We start from the raw sequence: 19707 nt of genomic DNA on the forward strand, positions 1-19707 counted from the left end.
CCAGGCACTTCATGCACCAGAGGTGAACGCTCTAGCCACCGCGGCCCCTCAATTCAGACATGCGTCTGTGTTAACTTTATTGAAAGTATTTGAAAACAATTTTTACATTAAGATATCGGGCCTTATGCAGAGTCGTTCTGACGCGTGATTAGTGCCATACTAAAGAATTCAACTAACATACGTTTTCTGCAGTAGACAGGCCTTTAATATGACGCTAATCATACGTCAAAACGATTTTGCATAAGGTTCATTACTACTTACAGTATATAGCGCACATGACAGTAGCTGGCACACACCCAATAAACCTTGGTCGAAGTTTAAAAAGAAGGCAGTCAGACAGCAAGAAACCGCTAAAGTTGGCAAAACTGAGAACGGGACAATCCCGTTTTAGAGACCAGATATTCTCTTTCACTACACATTGTAGCAGAATTGATTAATATATAGTTTTTTACATTTAACATTTAAATTTACTTATTTCTCTCAGGAGGATTAAAATTTTTTTCTTTAAAGATGGTGTTTTGGGATCAAAAATACGACATGAATGAAACGTTACGGGTGGCAGCCACATTGATTATTGATCACAGACAGACTGCTTTCACCAAGCTCAGTAGTGAAAGCAATTTTAACGTACAATATCATTATGTTAAAACGGAAGTGTAAATTTTCAGCTAATATAAATAACAGCTTATTTTAGTGAAAGCACCAATTTAAGTTATAAAGTGAATTATTGCCGATTTTTAGTTTCATCAAAGTGGAAGATCTCAGACAACTTATTTTCTTCACCGAGCATCGAAAGTAATAGCATCTTCAGAAAACATTAGGTAAGTTTTGGGGAACATACGAAATTCTTAATCTAATAAGTTTTAAGATTTTTTTTTTTTTTTTAATGGTAACTCTTTTTGGGTTAAGTTTAGAGTTACCCCTCCGCTTTTTATAAAAATCAGGAAAATTTACAGGAGAAATGAGATAAGAAATGATAATTTCAAGTTTTTATTTGATGTTTAGGAATGTAAGTTCGGCAGGAGAGTTATGTTTAATGCGAGAAAAGATATGTGAAAATTAGTACTATTTGCCGGATGCGGAAGTATTCGCGGAAGGTTTCAGCAGCATGGTAGTTGTAAAATATGGCATATATGGCAAACAGGTGTAACGGATGCGCAAAAATAATGAAGAAAAACTTTTAAATTTTTGTGAAGCCCACGGAGTACTGAAGTTACGTGAAATGTAACAATTTTTAATACGTTAAGCATTGTTTTTTGTATGTTGCAAAGTCCAAGGGCACCTTCAGACTGGAGGGGCAACTCTAAACTTAAGCCCTCTTTTTCCTTGTATAGTCAGAAACGATTTCCTATTTATAGAATATTTTATAAACAAGTGGCAATATGCTAAGGGCAATGTACTCTTAACGATGTTAATGTACACTAATACATAAAATGGATTATGTTTAGCAGAAGGGGTCCAGAAGCACGTAAAAAACACAAAATTTACAGGAGAAATGGATGATGCAAGTACTTAATATTAGTATTGTAGAAATAAGCGAAATTCTATTCTATTTTTTGGAAAATTATGCTGGACCTCTACACGAACATAACATGCCTAAACTAACCTAACTTAACGCAAACTAATCTAGTGTGAACAGAAATTACCAAAATTGTAACATTTTTTAGAAAAAAGAGCTAGACCCCTTCTGCTAAACATAGGCCCATAAAATTTATATATGTCTGTCTGTCTATCCGTCTATCATCAGCTTTTCGCATAGATAGTAGTTGTCTAGAAACACCACGGAGAGATCATCATCTGATCTTATTCTGTACGAAAACCTGTTTTTCAAATTTCGGCACAGGGGTCAACATGTATGCATAAAAGGAGATTATACACGCAGTTTTCGAGATCTCTAAGATGGATAATTTTGTATTATTGATGCAGTTCAAGTCCAATTTTAGCCCTCGTCATCTTGGAGTGTTTGGCGGGGGGACGTGGAAAATAACATGCCCATAATATTAGTCTTAAATTCATAGTTTTAGGGGCACTGGGATCAATAATAATATTTCGAAAGCCTTTCAAATCCAACTTTATTAACCATTTTGATGGGGGTTGGTGGGGCGTGAAAAATATGTTCAAAATTACTGATATTAGTATCAAATTCAATTTAAAGCAGGATGTCAAAAAAAGTTTTTAAAAATCAGCCCAATGGGTTTTATTGCGTGCAGTTTTACTATACGAATCCATAGTATATGTCAGGGTTGGCTGGTTTGAACCAAAAAACGAAAAATGTTTGTAAAAGTGTGTTTTCGTAAAATCTTCAACACACACATTTGTGGGTTATCGCGTGTCACTCCCACATATTATTCGTATTATATTCCCCATTCATTACTCAAAGAAATTAGCCCTATACTACAAAATCAACTTTTTTTTTGTAAGGTTATGAATGTTTCTTTTGTGATTTTTTTATAATTTGTTATTATTGTTATGCAATTCAGGGCCGTGCCGTGGAAAATCAGCGCCTGGGGCGAGAGTATACGACGGCGCCCCCACACATATATTCCAAGAAATTTTTCCTATCTTTTTTTTCTTTTTTTCTCTCCCGAATTTTTCGTTCCCTTATTTCGGCGCCCGGGGCCATTGCCCCGCTCGCCCCCCCACGGTACGGCCCTGATGTAATTGCAATCAAAGGAAAATTCTAAATATTGCATTGTTTTAGTAATGTTTGCTATTGATAATATACATCGAAATACCGTACTTTGGGGAGGGGGATCATACAAACCCCACCAGAGGCATTTACTGAAATATCTTTGGTATCTATTTATGTATAGATGGGTCAGAGCCAAAGTGGACTCAAATAATTCTTATCTTTATTCACTTTTCTTACTGATACGCAAATTAAGTCGTCGTATTTCTTTAACTTGGACTAATCAAAGTTGTAGTGAACTAACTTGGACTTAATTAGTTCTGTACTCTGCAGTATTTTGAAATTGTCCATATGTAATTCTGTATAATGGTTTCACTTGTGCAACTGTTTATCTTTTTGTCCTTCTCAAATGACTTCACAATTAGACAATTATATTAAAAGTATGTAAAGAGCAGTACAACGTATCAGGAGTTCTTCGTGAGTGAGTCTGCAGACGTATCGCAGTTGTGCACTGTAAAAAATTTCGCCTTAAATTTACTGACCGATTACCGTCAACTCTCGCTGCCATCCGATTACCCTAAATTTTACGGACCACCGTTTTTTCATAAAAACGGCAGACCGTATATTTAGAAGCAAAATAATATTGACCGTGTTTAGAAACAAATTTGGTACCGTATATTTTATGGTAATTTACCATAAAATTTAGGGATCGTTTTTTTAAAAAAGCACAGGTGTGTTATTACCGTACAAGATTTACGGTAATAACACACCTGTGCCCTCTTGCTAGATCCAGTAAGAATTCTTGCTGGTCAATATATATTGACCCAATTTTCATCGAATTGCTGGAAACTGTATCAGTACACAGAGTGGCTAGCAATAATTTTTGCTGGATGGATGCAACTAGAGTGCACACTGTTCCACTGCTGTTAAAGACTACTTAACTAAAGAAAACAAAAGTGAACGAAAGAAGCGTTGCACCTACGACGTGCATAATATCCATAAGAATAAAAGTTGAAATTAATTCTTAGTTTGTAATATCGAACCCTTGTTCTGATATCATCTTGAACATACATTGCTTTTTCTTTTCAAAATTACTAATTTTGTCATGTATTGAACAAAACACCAGAAGAGGATTCGATATTACATACAAAAAAAAAAAAAAAAATAAGTAAATAAATAAATAAATAAAAAATAAAAGTAAAATAAAAATAATAATCTTGAATTTTATAGCTGAGTTTTCGCACGCTTTGAAGATGTAGTTGGAAGGGATGTATCCATGCCCTCTTAAGATATTCATAAATCGATATTCTGTTACAGTGTTAAGACTAACTTTATTGCATGTATTTTCGCTATAAGTACCAGTAGACTAATAGACCTCAAATATTCTAATCAGCGATTCATTCGATTAGTCGCATTATTACGGTTTCAGATAACCAAGCAGGCACTCGACAACATAGCTTAAAATGATCAGAAGTAGGCCTACGACTAAACAAGTGTAAAACCATATGACTTCTCACAACACTGCCTACAGTATCCAGTATCCGCTATCTCAAATTAATAAATACGTGTTTGCATAATTATGTAACAGTGGCATCAATGCTTAAAAAAAAAAAAAAGTCACCAAACTTCCAGAGTATCGAATTTTACATATTTAGACTAGTAAACGCTCAAATGTATTAACAAGACACCAGAACAGATTATAGGTACTCAGAACAAAATTAAAGATAAAAACATTTACAGAAATATTTTTCAAATCTAACAATTTATTTATTCAGAAAAAATAATGACAGCATGGGCGCCCAATGAAAATTTTCTAGGGGACTCAACTCCCTGGTCACTATATACCCTGATATTTTTTATTTGTATTAAGAAATTTAATACGTTTTCACTAGCTAGGGGAGCGACCTCCTGCGGGCACACATGAGTGACAGTATACTTTTGTTTCTGTAACATGAAAACTTCCAGTTGATGCAACACAATTTATGTAATGCTGTTACGGTAAACTACGAAGCACTTTTCCTAAATGTTTTTTTTTTATTATTATTATTATAAGTATTTAACATTGTGATTCTAATTCTAGCTTCACAAACCACTCGTAGTTGGCTACATTAACATAAGACTTTATACATCCAGCAGCTTCTTCGTTTTGAATCGTTGCACTTTGGAGCGATCTGCTTGCCACGATAGCCAACTAAAGTTTTGTTTGTCACCGAACAAAGTTCAAATATTAACATGGTGCTTTCCCATACATTACCTTGCTTAATGTTGAATTTCCAGAATATCTTTAACAGTGGTAGGCCTATTGTATATATCACACCAGAAAACCACACACTAAACAAACAAACAAACAAACAAAAGAAAGAAAGAAACAAAACATAACAAAGCACAACACATCCGAACCTACGCGCCATCAATCCTCGCTTCGAACATGTGCTTTTTCTCTCCAATGCGCATGCCCGACACAAGCATCTGACAGGAAAACGGTCTCCTACGGTAAAACGGTAAACCGTATATTTTTTATGGTACGAGGCACTTATTTTCACGGTTATTGGTTACAGTGTGGCCAGTTAGTCCCGGTTTCAAGTTCAATTTGTTTCGGACGTAAGAGACGAGAAACGGTTTGGACTCCGCTTTAACCTTATGTGATCCGTTCCAGAACAACCCGGTTGTTGCACAATAACACCAAAGTGAAACAAACTTATTTCTGTCCATATGTGATATAAATACATAGAGTAAATTACTTAAAGAAAAAAAAACTGCTTTAAACCAAAAAACCGGGTTTTTTGGTTTTTTCAATAAAAAACATGGTTTTTGCCCACCCTGGAAAACGTAGTAGTAGTAGTCAGAGATAGAATGGGTCAGTGGGTCGTTTTTGAGTGGGTCAGTGGGTCGTGGGTCAACATCATGTGACCCACCACCCACCATGACCTACTGCGACCCACCGACTCAGTATGATCTCCCGACCCACTCTGCTCACTGCATTGTAGACAGTATCTTCTGAAGACTGGTAAATTTGTCTTCGTTTTACTTCCAAGACCTCCATTTCTCTTCCTTTTCCATTTGTTTCTGTCGACTTACCTGAGGTGAGTATATCTAATCAAGTGAAAAAAGAACTTCAGGCACTTTTGGATATTTATATTTTTAATTGTAATAATAGCAATAGGACTTATACTACTACTTGGCTTTCGACACCTGTGAGTTTTTAGAGGAGCTAACTACTGGAAAAAATACAGTTTTGAATCACTGTAATATATAAATTATTATATATATATAAAAAAATGAATGGAACTATGTGTGCCTGATCATCACGGTCAAATTGCAAAGTCAAATGAAATTACTTTTGGTATAAGTTAGGTCTTAATCCAAACTGGAATATTATATTGCTTTCATTATAATGCATAATATCCTAAGGAGGTAGTGAGGATCCGAATTTTTGCGGAAAAAATTAGTAGCTCGCACGCCGTTAAACTTATGGAGCTGAAATTCAGTGTACTAACTCTTTATTGAAAATAAACAGAATGTGTCCTAGTATTTTTTTAAAATTCTCCTTTATTAGGGGGGGGGGCACTTTCTATATATGGAAAATTGATAGTGAGTTGGTTTGTAAAAATGATGGAAAACGATCGATGTTATTTAAGAAAAAAATCAGAAACAAAAAATACAATGCTTGGCTTCATATATCAATTGCTTTCTACTATAGTAATTGCTTAAGCTTATGTTTATTATATGGAACGCTTACAGCACAGACAATCAACCCATAAAGTTGTGAGAAAAATAGGCATAAAATTTGTACTGTAAGCTTAATTACACGGAAATTTTAAGTTTGGATTGTAAGCATAATTATATGGAAAATTTTACATCTTTTTTCCCCTTTACGTTGGTCTACTTACCTTGATTTGGAATTTTCACATTTCATCCTTTTTTCCACTGAAAAGTATCGATAATTCAACAAGGAAATAATTATACTATGATAATTTAATTGAAATTCCTCGTAATTTGGCACATGGCAAACATCGGCAATTGAAGGGGAAGAAGGAGGGAAATTCCCATTCACCTCTGAACACTTTCCAGGAACCTCGTTCCCTTCCGTTTTCTAGACGGGGGAGGGAACTTGGTAATGGCATCAAACCTTCATGTGTAATTACAAAAATTAAATTTATAAACAAATAAGAAATCGTCACTTTATCAGGCTTTAATTGATACTTATGCAAAAGATTAACTTTCGAAGGTGTGATAGATGAAGTTTCTGTTCTGAATGAGTCGACATTGCCAACTGACATGGTCGATGTGGAAAAGATGTTGTATGGTGATAGAGAGATGATACTTCTTGCTGAGTATTTCAAAACTGACCGAGAAAAATCGTTATCAGCCTTAAGTCTAACAAGCAAATTGTCGGCGAGAAGTTGCAGAAATCGGGTAGAAGTATTATCAATTTCCACGACAGAGTGCGAACGAGGATTTCCCCCTTATGAATTTACAGATGACTGATATTAGAAATAGACTAAGTACTCAAACATTGTCTAACTTGTTGTTCATCAATGTTAATGGCCCACCGCTAGACAAGCTCGAAGTAGACGAGCTAGTTATTTCTTGGCTGAAGGATGAACATCATTCCGCTGCGGATGATTTACCACGAAAAAGTTACCAACAAGAAATAAACCCGATTTCAGATTTGTTTTAACGGAAAATGTATATTTGTATTACTAATGGCTTATTTGTGTTATTCAACTTTGTGCCTAATTTTCGTAATTCTCTTCTTTACTTTAGGTAAACTACTTTGAATAAATGGTATTCATAATAATTGCAATAATGCATATTTGTAACTTAAATTTAACGTGGTGTTTTCGTGATTACACAAATTACAATTGTGAGCATACTCTATGGAGATGCTCTCACATAGGGTACCCAAGCACCTTTATACACTATGAACAACTGATTTTTCAAGTCTTTTGTGAGAAAAATACTGTGAACTGAGAAACCATAACCTTTTCCATATTGTACAGGGGTATTTTCCTGCGAATAGAAGTTTCTTTTGGAATGCGTTCAGAAATTAACACTTGCAAGCACTAGCGGATCCAGAAGGATCGTTTGGAGGGGGCGGTTCGCTTCCTGGAAGATGAGTGTAGACTCAAGGTGACCATAATTTTAGTTTGCAAGAATGGGACGCTAATGAATCCGGGGCTGAAGGAAGGGGGGGTAAACCTGATTCCCAGATTTCATTTGGGATCCGAATTTGCATTTTTTTTTTTTTTTTTTAAATGAAAGTGTATTCATTCTGTCGACTTAAATTAAATATGCACTTCCGTTTTAGAGGCGTGGCGGTGTCATGATTCACTTCACAGATAGTCTCCGCCATATATCAGATGCGCTGTCTTGCACAGTACTTGTACAAAACAAAATACTATATTGACAATGGCATTCATTTTAACGAAAGAGTGTACAATTTGCTCTAATAATTTATATTTTGAATAACAATTGCGGGACAACAGTTGAAAAAAAAAAGGGCCGGTCTACGCAAAAATAGATAACGGTATACATGCATAAAGAATAATACAGAATGTTAACAAATTAGAAAAGGCATTATGATATTTCTATGCATTTCTTGGTAGCTTAAAAATAATACAATAATTAATTATAAAGTGATGTTCAGTAGTATATAGTACACAGTGTTCCAAGTGGGCCAAAACATAGGAAAGCTTGCATTCATTTCTATTTATAGCAGGATATAATTCAGCAGATTGAAAATTTAAAAGAAAAAATATGATATTCAAACTGAACTCCAAGGATGTTATAGTGGCACCGTGAATATTCCCCTTGGCGATTGCCCGAACATGATTTTCGTGTTTTTTTCCGAAATAAAAATGTTATGGTTTTTCCCTTAAAAGAAATAACCTGCTCACTCAAGAGCACAGATCAAGTACAGGAGAATGGAATGGATACACTTTCGGATGCATAATACTAATCATCACTGGATTTAAACACTATTGAACTACTAACAGGAACCCAGAGCGACGGTTTGAAGTCAAACTACAGCAGTAACATATAAAGAAATGAATTGTAAATATAAATTCTATATAAATATATTGCAGTACTCCTTAACCATATAAATTACTAGTTACTACAAAGGAAAGTGCATAATTTATTCAATAAAATACTCCAAATAATGTAATAACAAAAATATCAATACTAAGTGTTCTCTTATAAAAACTCAACAGAAATTTTGTCAATCTAGTACGAAATGTGTATACGTTTAACATGAATTAAAATTATATGGAATCACAATATAAGCCATTATAATGCATAGATAGTAATAATAATAATAATAATAATAATAAAAAAAAATCCTTTGGAAGATTAGCAAAGCCTACAATAAAATGAACGAAAGATCAGAAATGTAAAACCAAAATGACATTTCCGTTCATTACTGCGCACAAACCATGCTTCTTTTACATACCGACTGGCGATATTATTTGACATTATCAGATATTTCAAAAATGCAAATTAAAATTTAATATTGAAAATTTCACCGTTAAACGAAATTACAGTGGAGAATAAAATACGTATAACTTAGTTTTCTTTCATCTCAGATATAATATGAACCCCTTTTGGCCTAATGGCTAACACACTTACCTTTGGTGAGCGTGGTCCTGGGTTCGATTCCCGGTGGGATTACAGTTAAACGAAAAAATGTGGGATTCCATTATAATCAGTAGGTCCACGTCTCCTTTACCTGTCTTGGCACAACGGTGGGACGTTAAACAAACAAAGCAAATATAGTATGCATAATATATAACTGTTTATTAAAATATACTATATATACACATTTGTTTACGATTGTGGTTGTGCCCTTTTGTTTCATTTAAAAATTTAGAAAAGCAAACTCAAAACTTTTTTTATTTTTTGAGTTCATTCATCTTTCTTGATTTTGTTTGCGATTCAGATACATCCAAGGAGTTCAACTGTAGACTCAGACTCATGACTTTCGGGGAGTACCCACGAGTTGAAAATGACTATGGGCAAAAACCATGACGAGCGGAAACCCACAGAACGGTCTTAGTCACCTTGCAGTCCATCTCTGTAAAAAGTACAGCACAAAATCAAATCTACGTCCTTTCTTGTTCCTGGTAAATTTCATGTTTCTAACCTTCAAAGATTCTTAGATATTGATATCATATTATAATAATTGTAATTCCTCCACCTCTTTTCCCTTATTTTAATAAATTATCAAAAAACGTTGAAACGCGTGTCAAATAATTTTAAATGAGAAATCCAAATATCAAATTTCAAGTCTCTAACCTTAAGGGATTCGGAGAGATGGCCACCTTATTAAAATAATTTCCACCTCATTGCCCCTTCCTTTCTTCGAATTTCCAAAAAAGTCCTTTCTTAGTGATACCCTACGTCACAAATCTTTTCTACTGTCCGAATTTCAAGTTTCTAGCTCAAGCGGTTTGGCCTGTGCGAAGATCAGTTTTTCACTCAGGACTTCGTCTTTTATATATGAATTACAATAACAGCTTGTGTTATTTCCCAAGAAAAGATTAAATGCTATTAAAAGTCACAATGAATCCCTGATGCCTTCCTAAAGTTTCCGTGTTTTACCCCAAGAGACACTGCTCTCTTTGTTGATCTAGTAGCTAGCAAAGCTACCTTTGATCTTTGATGCATGAGGTTCTGTGGTTTGATTCCAGGTGTGTATGCATCAAACGCAGTACAATGGTTCAGATTCAACTTAAACTCTAGTTTTCGTTCTCTAAAGCATCGCTTTTGACAAACGACATAAATACATATCAATCTATCAACCAACTAAAAAGTTTCAGATTCAAAGAGTTTTTCGGTAAGGAACGCTGAAGACTCTAATTATGTTTATTCAAGGTAAAGGTAATTGAAGTTTCGGAAACCGAATTCCATTTCCATTTCTTTCTCTAAAACACAATTCTAAAATATACATTTTTAGTTCAGAGAGTTAGCCATCTTTCTCTCCTTCCTACAGCTGTTCTTCCGTCGAATGAATTATATTCTCGCTACTTTGGGGATAATGGTGGCGGCTTCAAGGAACTAGGGACAGAAGTATTCACAAATCAAATATGTCTGTATTAAGTACTATTATGTACCACACATTTTGATTAGACTCTGCTAGGCTTGTTACACAGATTGGATCGGTCGGGAAAAGACCATATTTGTATTTCTCAACAGTAAATGCTGAAAGTAAAAAAAAAAAAAAACATCTTTTGGGGGGCGGTCGCCCCCTCCGCCCCCCACGTGGATCCGCCAGTGCTTGCAAGAATACTCTCTTAGTACAAGTATATTTTAGGCACACACTGATTTCACTCCATCTCGGACTGTTTCAATTTCCTCACTGACAAACACTTTACCATATTATATCGTAAAGGTCAAATTCACCGTTAATTGTAACCGAGTGGTGCTTGAGCGATTGACTAGAAATTCAAACTCCGATTAGTGACAATTTCAGTCTTGTTTTATTACAAGTATAAACTCTTTAGTCAGTACAGAAGAGACTGTGGATCGTGTTCAGAGTTCAGAGTTGATGATGATGGATTTTGGTGAGTCAGAGTAGGTCACAGTGGATAAGAGTGGTTCATGGTGGGTGGTGGGTCAGAGTGGGTCACAGTGGGTCATGGTGGGTGGTGGGTCAGAGTGGGCCACGGTGTGTGATAGGTCACGGTGGGTTTTGGCTCAGAGTGGGTCACGGTGGGTGGTGGGTCAAGTTTATATTGACCCACGCCAACTCTGGAGTAGTAGTAGTAGTAGTAGTAGGAGGAGGAGGAGGAGGAGTAGAAGTAGCTGTAGGAATAGGAACGGGTTAGAAGCCCCGCAGGGGTTTGTTGGGTTCAGCTCTCGACATAAAATGGGAAAATTAAAGACTTCCCGAAGTTTTTCTGTACATTTTACAATCTGTGGATCCGTATAGTAAAACTGCACCTTTTGTTGAGGAAAATTGGATTTTATTGGGCAAAATTAGTTTCATTGAATTCCGTACTACCTTTAAAGCCGTATTCTTTCTTGGGGCCACGGTTACTCAGAACGGAAGTACTTGAAGTGATACACAGGGATCTACGTGTGTTATATATCTTTGGAAAGGTCACACTGAGTACATCTCTTATGTGAAATATCTCGCTTGAATGGGGCCTGTAGGGCGCGTGGCAACCATTTGAAGATCAAAACATAGTACCTTCGAAACACCAGAAAAAATGGACAAAATAGAAAACTATGATGTAATTGTTTTGAGATGTGGTACAGTATAGGGTCAATATAGGTTTCAAAGGTAGCTGAATACAAATCTGATATCAAATGTTTACAAATCAAAAAACGAGTTCAACATCCCTAACGGCACAATTACATAGCAGGTATATGCCTATCATGTTCCCTCAGGTACAGTACATGGGAATGTACCCAGAATGTGCCTTATATACTTCTGAGAAAGAAATCGTATGGATGATAAGTGATAGTCACAGTCTATGTCCGCCCCTAGCACATCCCTGACATGTACCTGGGGAACGTGTCTAGTATGTTCCCCATGCCGTAAGCGTCAATGAACCACAAAATTACTCCCCAAAAATATGTTAAATCGCTTATATGCGTAATGTGTTTACATTAAGGTGAGTCTAAACAACACTTTAAGCAAATAAAAGAAATATAGGACTACCCTAGTGTGGGCGCGAACCATCAACCTTTGGATTACTACCCGCGTCTCTTCCGACTTGGCCACAGAGACGATGAAGAGAATGTCGCTTGTAGAGGGATAAATTTTTGACGTCTTTTGCATTCGGCTAATCAGAGTGTTCTTTAACCGCATATATTCGACTATAATTGTTTGGGATCAGATAAAATCTGCACGCCATGTTATTTTATAACACATTGACAAGTGTCTATTTACTTTATTTCATGGTTCTCCCATATTCATTTTCAAATGATCGCCGATAGTTGCCATCGAATAAAGTTGATGCGTTTATTGCTTTTAGTTAGAGATGCAAGGGCTCGAAAAAAAACTCGGTTTTTTCTGCTTCGCTTTTTTGCTTGGGAAATTTTGGGCTTTTTTCAAGTTTCTGCTTTAAATTGATAAAGCAGACTTTCTTTCGCTTCTGTATAACACAAAAAGTCATTTAATTAGTGGTTGATGCTGATAATAATATAGAATCTCGAAAATAAACTATGAATTTCGAAAAGATATTTCAAACGATTTTTCTTCAACATATTTACATTATGAATTCCAAAGGATTAACCAATGTATATAATAAGAATTTTTTAACCTCCTATATACAAAAGTAAGAAGAGTTGGCACGAACCATGGTTTTGAAAATGCCAAAAACCCGTTTTTTGGGGGGTGTTTAAACCAGGCTTTTTTGGTTTAAACCAGGTTTTTTTTTATTTAGATTCTTTGCTTTATGTATTTGTATTACATATTCACAGAAATAAGTTTGTTTCGTCTTGGTGTTACTATGCAACAGCGGGGTTATGCCGGAAGAACTCCCATAAGCTTAAAGAAGTCCGGTCAGTAAATTTCTTAAATTGAGAAATTCCCGCCCTAACCATCGGGAAAATCCCGTCATTACTTGAAATGTAAGACAATAACGGAAAAATCCTGTTATTGCTTTGCATATAAAATTTAAAGGTCAACGTATCATAATCAGTACGCTAAAACTGAGGTATTAAATTACAAATTTAGTGCGTAGATATCATTGAAAGTCCAATCCAAGCTGATGTTGGAAGCTACGTAGGCAATCGATAAATTTTGCCAACTTCTATCAATATACAGTATTTAAGCAATCTTGCCTTCTTTATAAAACAACAGGCATTTAGGCATGCAGGAATATACAATTTGGTTTCGTTTCGTATGTTTAGGATTAACATCTTTACGAAATACCGAGGTTATCAAGGAGAAGACTTTCGCTTAAACTGACATCTGAACCGCTACTTGGGTTACGCATGAAAGAAGGGTTATGGTTCGACCGAGAATTGAACATGGGATACCTTGATTAAAAGGTGAAAGGGAAATAAAACTATTGCAGGTGGTTTGATATCTGGAAACGTCACCATGAAGTTCACACGATTCGCATTTTTCGTTCTTTTTATTTTTTTGGTTTAAACCAGTTATTAAAAAAAAAGTTGGGGTAAACCAACCAACCCTAAAAGTAAACACTTCTTTTAAAAAAATACACAAATAACTAGCAAAATTGTATGTAGTATTTTTACTTCAAAATATTCCATACCCTCTTTTTGAAACAAAATAAAATTAAAATAAAACATAAGAGAAATACTTAGATTTATATGATACACTTAAAAACTGCACATCTAGAGCCTCTGGTTCTGTATATTCTTGAAATTCTACAGTTAAGTTTTACATAACCACCATCATGGTTTACCCAATCCTCAAGTTTTCTGAATTTTTAACAAGAGGGATTCAACATATCATTACGGAACTCCCTTCCCCCCCCAAAAAGGACTACGGAATATATTTAAGTTAAGCTAAATACAACTGCATAACAAACATGACTGAGTGATTAGCTTTTGCGCTTTTATCGGGAAGTCCGGGATTTAACCAGCATTCGACCATTCTGACAAAGTTTTTCTTCATTCCATCTGTGAATGTAGAAATAGTGCGTGTACTGTGAGTTGGCCGACTTCCTTTCTTATTGTTTTTAAATCGTTATTATTACTAATTACCAGCAGTGACAGTTTTACGAAGGTTAGGGGTGCGGTCTTTCGGACTGAAGCCCGTTCCCCAAAGTTACGGAATGTCTGCAACAAACGAAATATCTATTAGTTATGCCTTTACTCATAAACTTTGAACTACCGTCAAATAAAAATTACAAATGTTTAGAAAAACTAAACATTAGTAAGAAAAACCCCTCCCAAAATACTTTTCTAAATCCGCCACTGATTCTCAGTATAAAATGATCTTTAAGGTTGTATCCGGAAGATTATTGCTAAACATATAAACGAAACGAAATATTAGTTATGCATGTACTCATAAACTTCAAGCACCTCCCAAATAAAATTAGGAGTTTTTTAGAAAACGAAACAATCAGAAAAACCCCTCCTAAAGTACTTTTCTAAATCCACTTCTGATTATTTGTATAAATTGGTATTCAAGGTTGTGTCCGGAAAATTATTGCTAAATCACTTCAAAACTACAGTATAACAGAAATTTGGAAGTACGGTTTGACGGATATATTGAAAAACGTACGCTTTGACGGATAAATAGAAAAACGAGCAAGTTTAACTTTGGCGCTACAAGCTTGAGTACTAAGCTCTTAGAAATGAAACACGGATGACAAACTAAAATGATCTAGAGAAGAAAAACTCTAGATCTAGAGAAAAAAAAGAGATGTCGATAACTCAAAAGTTAAAATAAAGTTAAATAGCCTCTAAAATTGCCCTCAAATACTACATTCTTCATGTTAGCTTTAATTCGTAAAACATGTGCTCCACCCATGTTGATGGTGAATTTCAGAGCGAAATATTGCATTTAGGTCATGAAATTCTTATCTAACTATAGAATATACTATAAGAAAGCTATTTAGATAGATAAATGATGAAAATGAAAAAAGCCAAAATTTCCAAAATTCTCGTTTTTTTCCCAAAAAAGCCGGCTTTTTATGTGAAAAAAACCATCGATTCAAAAAAGCCGGCTTTTTTGCATCTCTACTTTTAGTACACAATCGCTTAGAAAAGGAAGCAACAAATGCATCAAATGTGGACCTAAATGGCGATTGTCTAGCACATCTTGTGCTGTTCGGGTATCTGAAACAGTATGTAGTAAAGGACGTACGTAGAACATGACAGATATATGTCCCAAGTGACGACATAAAAACAAATGACTGTTAGTGTGCGAAACTGAGCCAGGTATATAAATGCTATATTCGTGGTACATAGTTGCAAATATCAATTAGGTGTAACAAGTACCTAAAACTGTAGGTAGCTGAAGTGCATACTTAGCACATGAATATCATATGTGCTAAGTGTCGAGTACCTAAAAAGTAGTTGGGACACTTAAATGGCACGTGCCTAGCACAACTTGTGCTGTTAGAGATGGCGGACACAAATGACAAAAAACAAGCTATGAATGTGAAATTGAGTATATAGAGATATTTGACGTTGGAATGTATGAATCGGACACCAAAAGTGTAAAATTCAAAATGGCGGATCCAAGATGGCGGACAAAATGCAAAACATTGCTATGGAACTGAAAGTGAGTAGGTAGAGGTTTTCGTGGTCTCTGAGTACGAATTCAATGTTAAAAGTGCAAAATGCAATATGCCGGATCTAGTATGGCGGACAAAAAGTGCAAAAGTACAAAATGGACGTATGTGTATCGACACGAGCTTTGGGTTCGTCTCGGTCTCATCTCTATTTGGGAAAGCACATCTCTGTCTCGAATTACAGACGAGACCGAGACAAGATCGAGACTAGTCTCGGTGTCAGTACCATCCCTACTCACGAGCAGCGGCGCAAGTCTTCAGCATTGGGAAGGGGGGTAAGTTCCTTCTCATATTTTTTTAAATCGGTGTTTAAAATATTTATGAAGCTGAAAAACAATGCTGTGGAGAATCAGGGGACAAGAGTTGTCTTCAACAATGGGAGGCGGGCAGATTTGAGACTTACTCTGGGGGACATCAATTTCATCTCACGTTCCTTTGTGGCAATCAGTGGCGAAGGGTGGTAAGAGGCCCTGAGGCCCGGCCTACCCATTTACTTTCAGAAATTATAATTTATAATTAATTTATTTTCTTTGCACAGAATGCATGATATTTTCTAAGTAGAAAAAAGAGTTCGATAAAGAAATCGTGGTTGGCACCACTGCTAGGAGGCTCAACGAGCAGTGTCTCAGGCGACAGTAGAATTACCGCCAAGCTACTCAGAAAACCCCGCGAGAGAACGTGTTGGAAATGACGTTTTATTCACCAGCATATAACCTGCGAAAGAGACCGGCCTCAGCGCGTATCGACTTTCGTTTCTACCTACTAGTTTCTCTCGAGACCTTAGATTTCGATTCGATATATCAAACAAATAAAGAACAAAATAACGTGGGCTCCATTCCGTTCCAACTTTGCAAAGTTTGCGTACTCGAACGCAACGCAAAAACTGGAACACGAAATTCTAAAGGCGCTACGCCTATTAACGCAAACTAATGATCCTTTATTCCCCTGCGTTGGCGCAAACCCGTACGAAATCAGACTCGTACAGTTCATTAGAAAGAGTGTATGTTTTTGAAATATTGTGTGAATTTTTTCTTACATTTGCAAAAGTGAATGAGAGAAAATGTCAGTAAGTGGAGAATATGAATATACGTAGTATAATTCTTATTAAAGAATCTTCTATGTCAGTGGTCTTTTGAAAATTAATGTGTTATTAAGGAACGAAGACTAACGCCTGTGTTGAAAATATAACAAACAGAGGGCAAGAGAGTTCTGCATGCATTGGTATAAATATATATATTTGTAGTTGTTGAAATAATGAGCAGTGTAGAAAAATATTTAAGTCTGATTCTGTTTTTAAAAGTGAATTAAGTGACACACAAAATATCTTGATTGAATGCTTGTCATGTGTTTTGAACAATATAATTAAATACAACATTTTACAAGCAGAGTTTGTTTCAGTACATGTAGACTAAACAACATATGATTCTTGTGAAGCGCAGATAATGTGATAGTCCATCTTCCCCACCCGATCACGCCAATTAAAACAATTAAATTGCATTATGGTGAATTAAGATCATCTATGAGTCAGATACGTCAATTTCATTATGAAAATTGAGATCCGGATCGAATAAGTGCTGTCGATGAGCTACAATTGCATTAAATTTATGTGAATTCGTCTTCTTGTATTTCTGTAGTAAAATATTTATGTCTAATCTGTTTCGTTTTATAATAATAATAATAATAATAATAATAATAATAATAATAATAATAATAATAAATATTATTATTATTATTATTATTATTATTATTATTATTATTATTATTATTATCGTTATTATTATTAGTAATGGTAGTAGAACATTGGGCCTACCCTCTTGAAACTATCACTCTTCGCCACTGGTGGCAATCGGTCACAATCATCACATTTCCCCCCCCCAAAAAAAAACACATTTCAAATCGGATTATTGGAGGACGGTCTCCCCAGTTTCTGAGATTGAGGAGACATGTCCCCCTCAACCCCTGAGTATTTGCGCCATGCTCACGAGAATGGACATTTGTACATATGACTCACAAGTGTACACAGCATAGTGTGAAACCGGAAAGACAGTTGTGAAAGCATAACGATGTTTTACTCCAACGTTCACTTTTCAGTCATTGTTTGGATCTTCAGATGGTATCTGCAAATAATCGCAACGTACTATACAGGCACCATTCAGGCGAGATGTTAGAGATGTAAAGTGTACGCGGTGCGAGCTTTCAGCAATGTGTAACACATGTCAATCCCTGCGTATTATCCCTTCGGGAGCGGGGTGAGAGTTGGTAGTAAAATAGTTATTATCTATGATTATAATTTGTTCATATCAAAACTTACATGTGCGCTACAAAACCTTCCCTCCATTCTGTGCCTCATTTTTGGCATGACTGTATAACAAAACACGCTCCTTGTTTATTGTAAAACATTACCTGCCCCTACTTGCTCCGTTAGGTACTATACGAATTTTTCTACTACATGTGTAAAAATCACATATGCCCGTTCTGTACATATTTTTTTGCAGTTTTTGTCCGCCACATTAGATCCGTCATATTGCATTCTGTATTTTTAACATTGAATTCCTACTCAGCGACCATGGAAACCTCTTCCTCCCCACTTTCAGTTCCATAAAAGTGTTTCGCATTTTGTTCGCCATCTTGGACCCACCATTTTGAATTTTAAACTTTTGGTATCCGGCTCATACTTAGCGACCTTAATTATCTCTATATAGCCAATTTCATACCCATAGCTTGTTTTTTTGTAATTTATGTCCTCCATGTTGGATCCGATTTTGATTTGTAAACATTTGATATCAAATTCGTATTCAGCTACCTTTTGAACCTATATACACCACGTCTCAAAACAATTACATTATAGCTTTCTATTTTGTCTATTCTGTATCTTTTGGTGACATCTTTTACTTTCCCTTTCTATATATATGCACTTCTAAGGCTGTGAGGTGCAGGTAGCCAGAGCCAAAACTAAGGTTACCAAAGAACACCAACACAAATAAAAAGTAAAAAAAAAAATGTGGAGTGGCTGGGAATATTCAAAACTAGCAGACAAAATTTACATAAAATGCAAATTGCCAACATCTGCATAAGTACTTCCCTTCTTGGAGATGAGGGTGCTCTCCTGTGAAGGCCGCCACTACCACAAGAAAATCGGTAGAGCATAAAAATTTTTAGTTAATGAGAACAACAGATCTCAGGTTTATCTGTACAACAGTCATGGTCTAGATACTACTATAGTGAGTTTATGAAAAATATCAAAAGGTTAAAAAAAAATCTAAAAAAAAAATCTATGCTGTAAATTAACAGGTAGCAGCCTATTTTAAAACTCACTATACTCATGACTGTGAGCAATGGTTCTCTGGGCAGTATACTCTCCGGGCCCCATTCAGAGAGCTGGTCAGACATACACACAACAAGGGAAAATGCTTCCTTGTCTCACACTCCTGAAACAGAACATTTTCATTAGCAGTAGGTACTCACCCTGCAGCAAATTGACTTCAACACAAATTCTGATTAGAGATGGCGGTTTATTTCCAAGATAATGAAACATCAAGCTGAGTATGGATGTTGATGATAACACTCCAATACACTGATTCTAAAACTTCTTTTGTAGTACACCACTAACACACTGACACTATGATATATATTGATATATATATATATATATATATATATATATATATATATATATATATATATATATATATATATATATATATATATATAACACTTGTTTCACTCTATTAGAAAATAAAAAGGGGAAGGACGAAAACTTCTTAATTAAGGTCTGGGTGACCTTAAAAAATTAAAAGAACATTTAATACAAATTTCTTTACTCCTCTGTTGATGAGTTCATAGTCTCTGTCAGTC

The 19707-nt window shown here is 35.5% G+C and overlaps 1 protein-coding gene across 3 annotated transcripts in view; it reads left to right on the forward strand.

Annotated features, from left to right (window-relative positions):
* The first annotated feature begins 398 nt into the window (after nucleotides 1-398).
* Nucleotides 399-19707, forward strand: part of LOC145671517 (uncharacterized protein C13G5.2-like) — a 76756-nt gene continuing 57447 nt past the window's right edge. Inside the window, exon 1 of one of the 3 annotated variants that reach the window (XM_081740713.1) lies at nucleotides 399-821. The gene's annotated coding sequence lies outside the window, so the exon portion shown is untranslated. The remainder of the gene's footprint in view (nucleotides 822-19707) is intronic. The other 2 variants (XM_081740717.1, XM_081740709.1) reach the window with 2 other exon arrangements.

This window comes from Thermobia domestica, chromosome 2, assembly GCF_964235325.1.
Source record: "Thermobia domestica chromosome 2, izTheDome1.hap1.1, whole genome shotgun sequence".
Lineage (NCBI taxonomy): Eukaryota > Metazoa > Arthropoda > Insecta > Zygentoma > Lepismatidae > Thermobia > Thermobia domestica.